General features: G+C 35.3%; 1 non-coding gene across 1 annotated transcript; it reads right to left on the bottom strand.

The window, feature by feature from the left end:
• Window positions 1–8,426: 8,426 nt before the first annotated feature.
• Window positions 8,427–8,498, bottom strand: Trnag-ucc. Its single transcript has one exon. It is a non-coding gene; the product is annotated as a tRNA-Gly (tRNA).
• Window positions 8,499–16,837: the final 8,339 nt, after the last annotated feature.

Consider the following 16,837-nt stretch of genomic DNA (forward strand, 5'->3'; position numbering starts at 1 on the left):
AGTCCGGTAACTATGTGGGTTTAATCCTGGTCCGTTAACTATTTAGATTTACTCTTCGTCTGGTAACTATGTTTATTTATCTCTGGATCGATTTCTACGTGGGTTTACTACTGATCCAGGTACTCGTTGAACATAATCAAATGTCATAGTAACATATTCATAATGGAGGAAGCAAACTCGATACCTAGTTATAAATTTAAAAAAAATATCAATAATTATGCGAAACGGGAAAGCATTAAGATGACGCCAACCCATTGCGTTCATAACTGTGTGAACGCAATTTCTTCTGTTTTTTATGAGAATATATGAAGTTATTAAACGTATTTAGCGTATATTTCACCATGTTGATTACAAGAAAACAATAGCCATCTTAAATTAGGGAGACAATTGATATACTTCTTGGGGAATTGTATTCAATTTTTTCATGAATCGTGAAATGAATTTGAAAACGAAACACTGCATGACTTCTGTTTATATGTTATGCCAATTACAGAGGCACCGTTCTTGTAATTCATATAACTAAGAGTAATGCTAACCTTCTCTCTCTACATCCCTGGAGTATATCACGACAAAATCGAAGGCCCATTGTGCGTTACCTATTTGGATGAGACGAGATGACTAGTTTGATCCTTTGATGTCCATCAAAAGAATCTGTCGGTCGCGTAACGGTTAAATTGACCGGGTTTGAAGTCTGGTCTCTCTAATCGTCAAAGAGAGGTATCATCCTAAAGATTGGTCAGGTTTATTGTTTTACCAGATATCAATCAAATAGCTGTCCATGAGCCGTCAATTTTTTATGACATATTCCATTAATGTTCGACATGCCCCCTAAAGTAAATTAAATGGTCCCCGATGATAAGTTTTATTTAGAGACCACAATTAAACATCTCGGTCTGTATTAATGAAATCGTCCTGTCTGAAACTGACTTCCTTGTAACTCGTTTAATTCATGTCAAACGATCGAAAAGTCAGATATAAACATTGAATACAGTTTTCGGCTTTAAATCTCTTCAATGTTTTTTTCCAAAACATTGAAAAAATAAGACTATTTTATCAATTTGTAACGGGAACGAATAAATTCGGCTTGAACACAAAATTCATGCATGAGAATGAGAACGGTTTCACGACCAGGAACTCGAGTGTTGAGATACGTAAAATTAATATATTGAACTTAACATTTAGTAATTACAATGATACATTGTGAGTTAAATGATAAAGGATGTATTTAGCTGACATCAATACCTGGCAATCTATTTTGTAGCCAAACAGAATGCCATGGAATGATATGTCAATGGGCGGTTTGATCGAGTGGTGAACACTCCGGCCTTCCACGCAGGCGGCCGGGGTTCGATCCCTTAAGTCGTCGTACGCATGGAATATTTAGAGAAAGTGATTTTCTCTTTTCCACACAACTCCAAAAACCCAGATGGAGTATAAAATAGTCTGGAGTGGATGTTGCGGTATCTGTGCTATAGCATCCAAGTGAGGCGACACTTTAAATGATGCCGTTAGAAGTACGGTCCCACCACAGAACACAATACATCTCCAGCACACACGTAGACATACACACATATGGAGATATTAGCCAGGTGGCATATGACTAGTAGTTAACGCCTGATAAGGAAGCTCCTGCGAATTCCTCAGTGTATAGATTGTATAAAGTGTATATCTATGTACTGTAAGGCGCTTTAGAATGGCTAATTCTTGCTAGATAGGGCGCTATATCAAATGTTGTATTTTGTTTTCTTTTTCTAGCTGTTGTATCATGTCAGACCGACCTAAACTTTAGATAGTTGTGGTCGATTGGAACAAAAACAAAATTAAACATGCAATTGTATCAGTATATAAATGGAAAATTTGAGTGACGTGTAAGATAAAGCATTGGATTAAAACCAAATAATGCAATATCGATTTCTGTATTGTATGCCTTTTGGTATACATTAGTTCCTATAATTAAATAAATCACTGTACACCCTATGCATTATTGTGCGTATGCCTTATTCAAATCACATATGAATCTACAATGGAAGACTTAGGAGCTATGAAACATATGTACAAACTGTTACGTGCACTAACCGGAAGTGTAACGATCATTCTTTAATTTAGTAGAGTCCTATAACAAACTGGAGGAGTTTTCGTTTGTTTGTGTCGGTTAAATCTAAGCGAAGGTTTTTTTCAACCGAATTACAAAATTCTTCATCATACTATAGTTTGATACTCCTTATGAACAATTCATGTCGAGAAACAGATAAGAGACAATGTTTTCGTGGCGTTCTAAATCTGTAATGAAGAAACCCTTAACTGTACAATCATACGTTTTCGCGTCAGCTGTCCGTGGACTTCTATTTAAAAAAAATGTCTTTCCAGTCGAAGAGAAAATGTAAATCTCTCTTTTTGTTCAGCTAACTTCTTTGGAATGCTAGTACCGGTGTTTATTCTGATACAACATCTCAATCATCGCTTTAAATGAGTAATTATTTTACGTTTAAACCTACTCATAATTATTCGGTGAGGTTAGAAATCCCCCTACTGTATCTACTTGCGTGTGTGTTCTAATTGAACCTGTTTCTTTTTATTCGAATCCAATTTTGAACACAAAGATGTCTTTAGATTTGTCTACTAAGATACTTATAATGCTTGTTTGCGATCTATTGTGTAAAAAGTTAAAACCAAAAACAGATGTTATCTGACTCACTTATAATGTGTTATCGATTGACACACATTGACCACACTGGACGTTGGCTTCAGGTCATGTCATTATCAACTACGTAAAGTTTCGTTAACAGGTATCTAATCGATTTTAAGGAGGCTCCACACTTTCGCAATTAACCAGCAAAATTGGTTGAAACTTTCTGTATGGTTATGCAACTATGTATAGTTGATTTTATGAAAATCTAAGCATTCCAATAGTTTGGGGACTTTTTTGGAAACAAAAATACCTGAAGGTTATCATTTGATTTAATGGCCACTTTAAAATCAGTGTAACAGCTAAGGACACGTAAAAACGTGTGTCTTTGTAGAAACTACCGAACGGAAGGCATTGGTAGTCTAGTGGTAGGACTCCGGGCTCACGACCGAAGGGTTGCGGGTTCGAGTGACGGCACGGCATTGTGTTGTATCTTTGAGCAAGATACTTTACTCCGCGTGTTCCAGCCTACTCAGCTGTAAATGAGTACGTGGTTGGGCAGTGCTAGAATTGCCGAATGCTAGCTGTGAGCGCCGAAATGGCAGCTCCGGCTGTATGCTCCCCAGGGAGTTGAGAAATATATTGGCTAGTTGCAAAGGCCATATAACCACGGATAATAATTTGTGAACAGCTTTGAGACGACCTAGGACTAGGTTGTGATAAAGCGGTATGTATGAGCACTGTGAAACTGTTCTTATTCTGCATGCATTAGCACCGTGTTAAGTTATCATTATGTATGTTTTAAAACTGTTTGAAGTTCTCATTATACCGTATGTATTAGCACTGTGTTAAGTTCTCATTATACCGGATATATTAGCACTGTTTGAAGTTCTCATTATACCGTATGTATTAGCACTGTGTTAAGTTCTCATTATACCGTATGTATTAGCACTGTGTTAAGTTCTCATTATACCGGATATATTAGCACTGTTTGAAGTTCTCATTATACCGTATGTATTAGCACTGTGTGAAGTTCCAGTTAAACCGTATGTATCAACACTGCGTTAAGTTCTCATTATACTGTATGTATAAGCACTGCGTTACTTTCTCATTATACCGTATGTATTAGCACTGTGTTAAGTTCTCATTATACTGTATGTATAAGCACTGTGTGAAGTTCTCATTATACCGTGTATATAAGTACTGAGTTACTTTCTCATTATACCGTATGTATTAGCACTGTGTTAAGTTCTCATTTTACCGTATGTATCAACACTGTGTTACTTTCTCATTATACCGTATGTATTAGCACTGTGTTAAGTTCTCATTTTACCGTATGTATTAGCACTCTGTGAAGTTCCAGTTAAACCGTATGTATCAACACTGTGTTAGGTTCTCATTATACCGTGTATATAAGTACTGAGTTACTTTCCCATTATACCGTATGTATTAGCACTGTGTTAAGTTCTCATTATACCGTATGTATTAGCACTGTGTTAAGTTCTCATTATACTGTATGTATTAGCACTGAGTTACTTTCTCATTATACCGTATGTATCAACACTGTGTTAAGTTCTCATTATACTGTATGTATTAGCACTGAGTTACTTTCTCATTATACCGTATGTATTAGCTCTGTGTTAAGTTCTCATTTTACCGGATGTATTAGCACTCTGTGAAGTTCCAGTTAATCCGTATGTATCAACACTGTGTTAAGTTCTCATTATAGCGTATGTATTAGCACTGTGTTAAGTTCTCATTTTACCGTATGTATTAGCACTCTGTGAAGTTCCAGTTAATCCGTATGTATCAACACTGTGTTAAGTTCTCATTTTACCGTATGTATTAGCACTCGGTGAAGTTCCAGTTAAAGCGTATGTATCAACACTGTGTTAAGTTCTCATTTTACCGTATGTATTAGCACTCTGTGAGGTTCCAGTTAAACCGTATGTATCAACACTGTGTTAAGTTCTCATTTTACCGTATGTATTAGCACTCTGTGAAGTTGCAGTTAAACCGTATGTATCAACACTGTGTTAAGTTCTCATTATACCATGTATATAAGTACAGAGTTACTTTTTCATTATACCGTATGTATTAGCACTGTGTTAAGTTCTCATTATACCGTATGTATTAGAACTGTGTGAAGTTCCAGTTAAACCGTATGTATTAGCACTCTGTGATGTTCCAGTTAAACCGCATGTATCAACACTGTGTAAAATTCTTCTCTTACCGCTTGTACATGTATATTGTATATAAGCACTGAGTTACTTTATTATTATACCGGATATATTAGCACTGTGTTAAGTTCTCATTATACCGTTTGTATTAGCACTGTGTGAAGTTCCAGTTAAACCGTATATATCAACACTGTGTAAAGTTCTTATCTTACCGCATGCATATAAGCACCGAGTTACTTTCTTATTATAACGGATATATTAGCACTGTGTGAAGTTCTCATTATACCGCGCGTATTAACAATGTGTTAAGTTCTCATTAAACCGTATTAATTGTTTTTATTATACCACATGTATTAGCACTGTGTGAAGGTTTCATTATACCGTATGTATTAGCACTCGGTGAAGCTCCAGTTAAACCGTATGTATCAACACTGTGTTAAGTTCTCATTATACCACATGTATTAGCACTGTGTTAAGTTCTCATTATACCACATGTATTAGCACCGTGTGAAGGTTTCATTATACCACATGTATTAGCACTGTGTTAAGTTCTCATTATACCGTATGTATCGATACTGTGTGAAGTTTTCATCTTACAGTATGCATCAATACTGTGTGAAGTTCTTATCATACCGTATGCATCAACGCTGTGTGAAGTTCTTAACATACCGGATGTATTAGCACCGTGTATTACCGGACGAATATATTCTCTGACATGTTGTTATTGTACCATACTGCACGCCGCTCTGAAACACAAGTTATCGCAAATAAGACACTTAAACCTAGCACCTCGGGACTGCTTATAAACACTCCTAAATTCTTCAAAACTGTCAGTCCACTCCCCCACCTTCCTTAAACATCAGTCATATTTTGATGGATGTCAGTGGCAACTTGTAGAGGCAGTGATTGAGCTAGAATATACACGTAAGAAACCGAATACAAATATTATTCCCGTGTCCCACACTAGCTAAATGATCCCTGTCCCCATGCAGGCGAAACACTAGAGTTTCCACTGTGATTTTTTGTTCATACAGTAACCTTCAAGTAATTTTGTTCTGGATATAACTTTATACAGCGCAATTGATCCAAGTCATTTAAATTGACCAGAGGCCTGTTCGTTTATGTGGAAACAACCGGTTTGCCTGTTTTTAAATGTAAAATGTTCGGGTACAAATCCTGGCGGACCTTCAAATGTTTATGCAGGCATCGCAAGGCTTTGTCAAGGCTCGTCTGAAAGCAACATCAGATTACAACGTCTGACCTTATTTCATAAAATCGGCTTTGATATCTCTAGATCTGTTGGATAGCGCGACTGTATTTACAAAGACATTGAAGTCTATGGTTCGATTCAGGTTCTATACCTGTTGATTGTCGTACACCTAAAAGGCTGCTGTTAAATTTCATATTTAATTCATGAAAAATTTCCCCAAGCTATTGTTTTTCTTTTCGGAAATATTTTTTTCAAATCTATAGTCCTGTCGAATATAAATTCAATGAATATTTGCAGTTTTTGGCAGTGGTACGTACGGGCATCCTTAAGCTGTCCGCTCAGTAAGACGAGGTGCGTTCAACCTCATATGGATTTCAAAAATTTAGACAGGCAAATTTCAAACTAACAATGAGTTAATTGTATATTTTATGAACAGTACGAATACATTGCTAACATTGATGTCCCAGGGTAAAATAAGGACAGGGAGGCAAAGCATCACTTGGAACAGCTTTTTGAATCATTGGTGAAAAAAGAGGTCTACATGGCAGGGACTGTACAAGACAAAATGTGATGGAGAGGACTTGTTCGTTATCCTTACTCTAACAGATTTCTTTTTTGAAATTATTTCTTTTATAGCAATAAAAGTACGAAACACTGTATCTTAACTTATATAAATCACTGTTATTGGCACGGATGTTAGCGCACGAGGTTCTTAATGTGGGAAGAAACCCGGAGAAAACCCATGAGTTGGGCAGGTGACCGGATATCTTTTTACGGCTGATCGGGGAATCGAACCCCGGCCACCTTGATGAAAGGCAAGTGCGCTATCCACTGCGCAACCCGACCATCAAACGGAAAGAATAAGTTAAACCTTAATACATACAATTTATGAACATTTTTTTTTGTTTTATTACATTTTTGCCAGTGAAATATCGGATTCTATCAACTTGATAAATCTGATATCTTTCATACTGTGACAAATATCAAAAGAGATATTTTCACAGCGTGAAAATTCACTTTTTGGTATTGACCAATCATAACGGTATCTTCTATTCGCTGCATTCAAAGGCAACGATTTTTTGTTCAGATTCAAATTAAGCGGCGATATGATAAGTGGTTGTTATGGTAAATGTTTGGTACACACACTTAAGTATTTACATAAATATACAATTAACAATATTTTTATAAGCAATCAAACCAGAAAAAAGCAGAAAACTTCGGAATTGCGTTGATTATCCCATTCAAAATGACGCGCAGCCTTGTTGTCAAGCGTGACGTCATTATAATATGGCGCTCATTATTACTCTTCTGATTCCCGCCCTTTTTTAATGCATAACATTTTTCCTGTTTTATGCTCTAAAAATGTAATAAATAGAAAATTAAATGGTGTCTTCAGTAATAACAAATATATTTCACTCGTGTGGCAAATATTTTGCTATTTTACGCTCGTGTTACGCACTCGTGAAAAATATCAAAATATTAGCCACTCATGAAATATATTTGTTATTACTGAAGACACCATTAAATATCCTCTATATCTTTTACTTTTTAGATATTTTTTCTTGAAATATTGATATATATTTTCGTTATCACAAGACACTGTTTTCAAGAAATTAGCTTAGAATATATTTAAAGTTTTCAGTTTGTATGCATGCAAGACAATTTTTACTAGAGAAATTGAATTGAAAAACTAATACAAAATAATCATAATCTACTCATTTTACTTCAAATTTTATTTGTTTAAATGGCCACAAAAATGTTTAGTATTAATTTTCGAAAAGTGATATGATTTAAAATTGGGCAAATTTGAGTGCACATATTTTACGAATAATTGTGTTAACATTAAAGTAAAATCGCAGATTTCGGACACAAAATCCGGCTTCACCAATATTATGATTTTCCTAATTTGTAAATCTGAGAAACAATATTAACCGTCATGCAAAGAGGACAAGCCCCTATGGGAAGAAGACGGGCATTCCCGTGTGTGTGAGATAGAGCTTTTTCGCACCTAAGACAGAGATATCCCATGTAATATACCCCATAAAATAAATATACAACATTTGATATAGCGCCCTATCTAGCTAACATAAGCCACTCTAAAGCGCTTTACAGTACATAGATATACAATTTTATACAGTCAATACAATTAGCTTATCAGGCGCTAACTACTAGTCCTATGCCACCTGGCTAATATATCCCTATGTGTGTATGTCTGTAGGGGTGCTAGAGATGTATTGTGTTCTGTTTGTAGTGGGACCGTGCTTCCAACGGTATCATTTATAGTGTCACCTCACTTGAACGCTACAGCACAGATACCGCAACACCCACCCCAGACCATTTTGTACTCCACTTGGGTTGTTGGAGTTGTGTGGGCAGGAGAAAAACACTTTCTCTGAGTATTCCATTCGTACGGCGACTTAGGGGATCGAACCCCGGCCGCCTGCTTGGAAGGCCGGAGTGTTAACCACTCGACCAATCCGCCCATGCAAGATTTTCCTATCTCGTCCGATCTGCCTACGTGACTTTTCGTGGAATCCTTATACAGCAATGTATTCATCCGCCAGTTAACGGATTGAAATTGACAATCTGCATTATATATATTCAGCTTTGTCGTTATATATATTGGTTTGATGTTGTTAGATATCTGATGTTGTAGATAAAATATTATAAATCTCGCTGACATAAAATATTATCTACACTGTGAAACACGTTGTCTTCTTTGTGAGGACGGACTACATATTTATGCGGGAGCATTCAAATGAAGCTTTGGAAGTGTAGATGTAACCGGGTATTCAAATTGACCACCAAGTCGTTATTTGTCGTGAATTCTTTATTCAACATAGGTTTAAAATACCTACACTCTGTAACAAACACAAATTAAAAGACTACAATTACTCAGAGCGTATACACATTACACATATAGGTTATAAGGAAGGGAGGTAACCCGTAGATATCACTAGTTACATTTAACACGAATATAAACTATAAATGGACACATTTAATTACATTTTACCAAGATATCAACTTCGTAAGAATTATTATTACAATCATGCTATTTAAATTATATTAAATAGCTAACATAACATATAACATTAAGCTGATATTTCAGAGCGAAAGATCTACTTTCCTATAAATTACTTGTAAAGATCTACATCATAATGCACATAGATAAACTGGGTTTTCCCATAAATAAGTATAACATTTAATCATAAAAGAGGTAATCACCTGTGTATGGCACAGAGCCGTTTCAACCTCATACATAACTCATCACCGGTACTCCATGCTTTCGTCCTTTTCGCTTACAAGTTAACGTCTAAAATGCATAAAAACCTTTCTTACTCATAATACTCTAGATAAAAACATACAGAAGATAATGGAATAATTTAACCATTACTCATTTATATTTAAGCTGAAGCAATACAAAATACTACTTTACACAATGTAAAGTTACAACTCAAAATGGAGATTTTGAATAGAGAATAATTTAATTTAAATGCCAAACTAATAAAGTTTACAGCTAATCCATACTGTACAAGATAGCTAGATACAATAGATTGAACTCATACTACTTAAAACATAACTTACCTACAAATTCCCTGTCTGTCTTACAGTCCCTTTGGTCGTAAAATGTCTTGATCAAAAGATAGGTGTTTTCAGTTTGGCAGGCAAGAGAGTACTGATCTTCCTTACAAAGAGATTCCCGCCAAACTGACCAAAGGGTATTATACTAGTTTGACCAATAGAAAAATGGACAGATATCACATGTACGCCATGTGATATATAAAAATAGAACTACAGGTAAGTAATCAAATAATCACTCCCTGTAACCTATAACACACACATATCTCTTTTACACACTCTAAACAATTTGGGCACAAACAAATAGACATGTATACATACAAATTATATAAAACAAGATAGTAATCACCCTATTACATAGAGGCCATATTTATTTGAGGCTCCAGACGGGATACTTGTAGTCTTTAGCAAAATTTACTATTGTTTTCGAACTGAAAGGTGCGAGTAACAAAATCAATTACTTGTAACTGTGCAAGATTGGGCTATCTCGGTCTCGGGCTAAGATTATGATTATGTAATATCCAAACCTCGGCTTACGCCTCGATTGAGATTATGTTACAGAATCTTAGCCCTGGACTGAGATTAATAGAATCCATCCCTGATGTGAGATATGGATACGGTTATTCAAACCCTCGGGATACAATATTGAGCTAGAGACCCAAGGCTTTGCCGAAGGTCTTTTGCTCAATATTTTATCCCGAGGGTTTGAATAACCTTATCCTTACCTCACATCAGGGATGGGTTCTATTTCTTGATTGTTACCTTAAACCCGTAAAACAGCTGCTCTTCTAGTAAAGTTGTAAACTGTCCGCACATTTCTCATTTACATATGAAGCCCGAATGGCAATTCTTAGCACCGCCGTAAATGCCGATATCTCGGTCTAGTATGCAAGAAAACCCGATCTCGCTCAGTTACAGACAATAGATCTTATTTTTTAAGTGTAAGAAATTTCTATCTTACATCCCGTTTCACGTGACTTGACGTCACAATGGGTCAATAATGACGTGACGTCACGGAATTTGAAATTTGGAAAAGGCGACGTAATGAAATTAAAACCTCTTACGATATATTTACCGTTAGAAAGATAAGATTAATTATTTCGTCATAAACTTTGTTTGCAAATATACGGTATGCTAAATCTCGCTGACAGATTCGTATTCGTCAAAATAGCTTAGGGGAAAATTGTTTTTTTCGAAATGGTTTCCTGTCCAAACGCATTTGCATGGTTTCTGAGCTTATTCTGGTAGTTGGAGTGAAAAAAAAAACCTCTTTCATGCCCAGGGGTTTCGGATGTTGGAGGTAAAATATAGGGTCGGTCAGGGTACCCGAAACACAAAAAAAAAAGATAATTATAATTCGAGGTTCTTATATACCGCTTTATCATAAACTAGTTCGTAGGTCGTCTCAAAGCGGTTCATTAACTATTATCCGTGGTTATACAATGTAGGGCCTTTGCAACCAGCCAATATCTTTCACAGCTTCCTGGTGAGCATCCAGTCGGTGCTGCCATGTCGGCGCTCACAGCTAGCATTCTACAATTCTAGCACTACCCAACTACGTACTCATTTACAGCTGAGAAGACTGGAACAAGCGGAGTAAAGTATCTTGCTCAAAGATACAACACAGTGTCGTGACGAGAGTCGAACTCGCAACCCTTCGGTCACGAGCCCGGCGTCCTAACACTAGACTACCTTGCCTCCAAAATAATAATTCGAGGTTCTTATATACCGCTTCATCACAACCTAGTTCATAGGTCGTCTCAAAGCGGCTCGCAAATTATTATCCTTGGTAATACATATTTCTTTTTGTTTTGGCTTGAACATTTTTGTCGAAGTGACACAAAGAAACGTTATTTTCATGTTCAAAGTGTCCTTATTGGACACTGGTGTTCTGATTACACTGACGCGATGGAAAGCTGTCATCATGATTAAAAACAACTTGAGAAAACTGGACCGTTTATGTTCACAAACCACTGACGATAAACGATATACGGTGATTGTATCCACATTTATAAAAAGAAAACGGTGAATGATAATTTTGGTTGGTCCTTTCGTCCGTTTTTTGTCCAGCCGTCAAGCATTTGTTCCCGTTTAACTCCTGCCCTAAAATGACCCGAATTCACCCGAAGAGGTATGGCGCACTTGTCCCTGTTATGGACTTAATGTGACAAACAGTAAAAAATTAATACAAATTATATTTAATAAATAATAATAATATACAACATTTGATATAGCACCCTATCTAGCTAACATTAGCCACTCTCAAGCGCTTTACAGTACATAGATATACAATTAATACAATTAGCATATACGTTAATCAATACAATTTTTGAGGAATTCGCAGGACCTGCCTTATCAGGCGCTAACTACTAGTCATATGCCACCTGGCTAATATATCCCTATGTGTGTATGCATGTGTGTGTGCTGGAGATGTAATGGGTTCTGTAGTGGGACCGTGCTTCCAATTGCATCATTTATAGTGCCACCTCACTTGAATGCTACAGCACAGATACCGCAACATCCACCCAAGACCAATGTATACTCCATCTGGGTTGTTGGAGTTGTGTGGGCAGGAGAAAATCACTTTCTTTGAATATCCATGCGTGCGACGACTTCGGGGATCGAACCCCAGCCGCCTGCGCTGAAGGCCAGAGGGTTAACCACTCGACTAAACCGATCATATTTCGGCAAATTTAGACATCTAACTTGGACCTAGTATGATGTTATCATGTCCATAATCAGAAAATAAATGTTTGGTTATATGCCTTACGTTATTTTCATGAAGAATTCTTTTGACCGTCATATATTTCAAAAGGATATTGTGTTGTCAATCGGGTTCTGTCGGCACTTTCCGTGAACGAAAAATGGAAAGTACCGACGGTTCCCGAAAGATACGACATTAAGCGTCCATGTACATTTTTTAAGAGTCACCGAATGCACGTATTTAGAACACGTCTTATTACAGGAAAACTGTTTTCAGGTTATTAGAAATATCATAATATCAAATTATGTGTACAATATAATGGAAATACGTCAGATTTCTTCCCATGCCTTATTGGGGTAGGGCAGGTGGAAAAAAACTCTCACTTTTTTTATTTTCATTATATAATTTTGAATCGATTGGGAAGTGTTCTACTCGAAAAACTAAAAGAGTAAATACCTTACGAGTTGAAGCATCTTTACATTGAAATTTTTGTTTTGGTTTATGTTGACGATACAGGTTTTTTTCCGGAAACTCTAGAAGGATTACAAAGTGCGCTAGATATTATTTTTCAGAAAACTGCGAGATATAAAAACTGAAAGTCAATCTTAAAATTGTAGATAATTTCACCTACTTAGGTATTATATATAATTATAATCGAAATTTGGCAAAAGCGCGCAATAAACTTATTGATAAAGCTTAAAAATCATATTTGCATTGTACAAAAGCATTAGTAATCCCATGCTCCCGAAGGACATACAAAATAAATTTTCGATTATGTTGTAGAGTCAATATTACTGTACGGCTTAGAAGTGTGGGGTTTTAAAATTTTTAAAACTCTAGATCAGACGCACCTGACATTCGTAAGAGAATTTAACATCAGATCTGGCACATTGACATTTAAGGTCTTTGAAGAACTTGGTCGGTTTCAAATGATAAATGTTAATCTTAGAACGGCCGTTTTCTGGAATAATTTAATCAGTTCCCATAATGAAAGTAAACTCAGCTGAGATTAGCATTTAATTGACCAGACACTGCAATCTTGATGCTACAGTCCCTACCAGTGAATTGATTATTGATGGTTTTCATCCTCCCTTCAGACTTGACAGAAATTTTGCAGGAGGGGGTGTATTAGTATATATGAATAGTACTTTTAAAGTTGATAGGTTAATTGATTATGAAGTTCCTGACTTAGAAGTTATATGGTTACAAATCCTTCTTCCAAATCGAATGAAACTTATTATAGGATCAGCCTATCTATCAAATTATCATGATGCCAACCGTTTTTGGGATACTCTTCGTATTTCTTTAAATAACGCTTTTGACCTTACTAGTAACGTTATTTTGTTAGGAGATTTGAATGTGGATTTATTAACAATGTCCCATAATCATGTTTTTGCTGATATTATTGATACTTTTAACTTGAACAATGTCATAAATGAACCTACAAGGATAAGTCCTACTAGATCTAGTTTACTAGATCCAATCTTATTATCAGATTCTCTAACTTGTATAGATTCTTCAGTTATAGAAACTGACAGATTATATACTGACCATGAAGGGTGTGTTGCAGATGTTCTTGTTCCTTTTAATTTTAAACCTGTATATAAGAGGAAAGTATGGTTATATAAAAGAGCAAATTTTGAATTATTCAATAACCTTATTAGGGATTATGATTGGAATACGTTCTTCGCCAATTATAATTCAGTCCATTTAGCCAGTGAGGATTTTACCAATATTTTTCTTGATTTTGCTAATAGATGTATTCCAAATAAAAATGTTACTATTAGGCCTGGAGACAAGCCATGGATGAATTCTGATTTGAGGACAAATATGAAATTACGTGATCGGTTAAGAAGGAAAGCCATAAATTCAAAAGATCCTAGGGACATCACTAACTTTAAAAACCAGAGAAATAGAGTAAATAATATGAAAAAGCATGCGAGGGCTTCATTCTATGATAACGCTACTGACCTTATTGATCATTGTACGGGAGACCCCAAGAAATATTGGAAACTCATTAAAAAATTAATAGGTAAGACTGGGTCCACCGATTCTATTCCTTCTTTAATAGATCCAAACTCTGGTCTTCTATTTGTAGATGACAAAAGGAAAGCTGATATATTAAATGAATATTTTTGTAGTATTACTAATATTGATGATAGAAATATTGAAGTGCCTTTATTACATTCCAAAACAAATAGTTCTTTTAACTCTATAGTTATTGACCATGTTGAAATTTGTGACAATTTGAAAAACTTAAAGCTTGGGAAAGCATCAGGCGAAGATGGAATTAGTCATCATATGCTTAAGTACACAGCTGATACAGTCTGTAAACCACTCGAACTTCTTTTCAATCTCTCCCTATCTACTTGTACATTTCCTAATATGTGGAAATCAGCTAAGGTCATGCCCCTTTTTAAAAAAGGTGATAGACATTCAGTATCTAATTATCGACCTATTTCTCTTCTGTCTACGATCGGTAAAGTATTTGAAAGGGTTATCTTTAAGCATTTGTATAATTATTTCTTTGAACATGATTTTTTTTATCAGTACCAAGCCGGTTTCATGCCTGGTCATTCAACAGTTTATCAGCTACTAGAAATCTATCATAATATTTGTTTAGACCTTGAAAGGGAACAACATACCTGTATGATATTTTGTGATATTTCCAAAGCCTTTGACCGAGTCTGGCACAAAGGCCTAATAGTTAAATTAAAATCTTATGGTATCTCTGGTGATTTTTTGGTTTGGATAGAAAATTATTTATGTAATAGACAGCAGAAAGTATATATAAACAACTCTTCTTCCGATATTGGTATGATAGGTGCTGGAGTTCCCCAAGGCTCAATTCTAGGGCCTCTCCTCTTTCTCATTTATATAAATGATATAGCTGAAGAATTAGAATCAACAGCACGTCTATTTGCTGACGATACCTCCCTTAAAAAATCTTCTTCTTCGTGTCAAGAAATTGAACTAGTTTTGAACAGGGATTTAGAAAAATTAAATAATTGGGCAAAAACATGGCTCGTCTCTTTTAATCCAAACAAAACCCAGGTTGTTTTTATATCTAATTCAGATAATATTGATGAAGATCTTGATTTAATATTTGATGGTACTTTTCTAAATTTCAGTAGAGTGCATAGACATCTTGGAGTTATTTTTAGTTCAAATGCAAAGTGGTCTGACCACATCGATGATATTTATAAGTCAGCAATGAAAAAAATTAACGTTTTAAGAAAAGTTAAGTATATTTTAAAACGAGACGCACTATTAAGAATATACAAATGTTTTATTTTACCTGTTTTAGAATATGCTTGCGAGGTTTGGGATGGGTGTTCGCAATTAGATTCAGAAAAGTTGGAGCGAGCTCAGCGCGAAGCAGCAAGAATAATAACCGGATTACCGTCTTATGTGAAAAATGAATCTCTATATGTAGAATTTGAACTAGAATTACTTTCCGAAAGAAGATCTAAAAGAAAATTACAACTTATATATAAAATGCACAACAATATGACTCCAAACTATCTTTCTAATCTATTACCCCCCAGAGTAGGTGACATCAATCGATATGTTTTACGAAACAATGACAGATACAGGGTTCCGAATTATCGGCTTTCTACTACTAACAAATCTTTCCTACCCTCCGCTTTAACAAACTGGAACTCTTTAGACGAAAGCATAAAGTCTCTACTTCTTCCCTCCTTTAAATTCGCTCTATCCCAAAATATTCCTACTAGTCAACCTTGCTATTATAAGTATGGCGAAAGAAAACTAAATATTATACATACCAGGTTAAGACATAAATGCAGTTCTCTTAAAGATGACCTATTCCTTGCAAACTTAGTTACTGACTCACACTGTCCAAATTGTTTACATCATTGTGAAAACGCATATCACTTCTTTTTTGAGTGCCAACGTTATGCAACTGTTCGTACTGACATGTTTCAAGTTTTAAGTAATTTAAATACACAAATAAGTTTAAAACTACTATTATTTGGAAATGAGTTGTTGGCTTTGGAGGAAAATTATTACTTATTTGATCATGTGCAAAAATTCATTAAATCCAGCGGAAGATTTTGAACTTTATGCTTATATATGTTTATTCCCGTGAAAAATTGACTTGTTTTAAAAATTGAATTTATAATTATTTGTGCCATCATTTGTCTGTAAATTTGTTATGTTAATAGGAGACGGCTTCATAAGTTGAAATAACTTGTGTCTGATCCTTTTGTGCCAATATTTGGACAATAAAATATGTTTAAAGTCACTGCAATCCGTTCTTGATGACTCCGATTTCTCCAATGTTTTTGAAAACAAGCTTTGTATGAATAATATGTTTTTAAAAATCACCTTAAACAGAAGCTCCGAGAAAACTTCTCAAAACATTTTGGTGACGTTAGGCTGTTCAAGGAATCGTGTTTCCGCTGACGACACAGACACTTTAATATAGTAAAATAAGGTAATTTCTATATTTAGGTCAATAATAACTAAATATTTAGAATGTAAATATAAGAATTGAACAACATTTTTTCAATGTT

Source organism: Mizuhopecten yessoensis, unplaced genomic scaffold (genome assembly GCF_002113885.1).
Source record: "Mizuhopecten yessoensis strain PY_sf001 unplaced genomic scaffold, ASM211388v2 scaffold6163, whole genome shotgun sequence".
Taxonomy (NCBI): Eukaryota; Metazoa; Mollusca; class Bivalvia; order Pectinida; family Pectinidae; genus Mizuhopecten; species Mizuhopecten yessoensis.